The sequence below is a fragment of the Penaeus monodon genome, chromosome 29 (genome assembly GCF_015228065.2).
Source record: "Penaeus monodon isolate SGIC_2016 chromosome 29, NSTDA_Pmon_1, whole genome shotgun sequence".
In the NCBI taxonomy this organism is placed as follows: Eukaryota; Metazoa; Arthropoda; class Malacostraca; order Decapoda; family Penaeidae; genus Penaeus; species Penaeus monodon.
In genome coordinates, this window is record NC_051414.1 from 35764018 (window position 1) to 35764600 (window position 583).

General features: G+C 41.7%; 1 protein-coding gene across 1 annotated transcript in view; it reads right to left on the reverse strand.

Moving 5' to 3' along the window:
- Positions 1-583, reverse strand: part of LOC119592211 (cuticle protein CP1499-like) — a 10657-nt gene that overhangs the window by 9416 nt on the left and 658 nt on the right. The window lies entirely within an intron of this gene.

A 583-nucleotide genomic window follows, 5' to 3' on the forward strand; every position in this document is an offset into this window, starting at 1 on the left:
ACATTACGAACATTTAATTGGGCTATTCGCAAGGGTTGGAACCCTAGGCCTAGCATACAATGCAAATATTTTTTTTACAAAATCAAGTTATTTTTGTCATGTCAGAATAAATGTTTCGGCATGTCCATGTATCCATGAATCATATGGTTTTTATTGAAGGAAATCATTTGTGTAAATTTTCATTTCTTCATAGCTTTAACTATGAGAGGTTTGACAGTTATCAAATACTATAAACAGAGAAACATAAATATATACCATTATAAACGTACAGCCTGGAAATGAATTGACCCTTGGTTATTTATATATATTTTTTAAACAAAGGTATTAAGTAGTGAAGAGTAGAAATATAACTTTATTTCAGTTTTAATCGATTTGCTTCCTATATACATTATGGCAGTAGGGTCTAGTAGTAATGCCTCGATGGGGGCGCCGCAGCTGCCGCCTGCCTGTTGTACGTGCTGAAGAACTGCTGCTTGGCGGCTGCCACTTCGGGAGTGTCAGCAACCTGAGGGGCGGAGCCTGGGAGTCCGGCGGGCACGGTGGCTGCCACGGGGCCGGTCCACTTGGGCTGGACTGGGGCGGC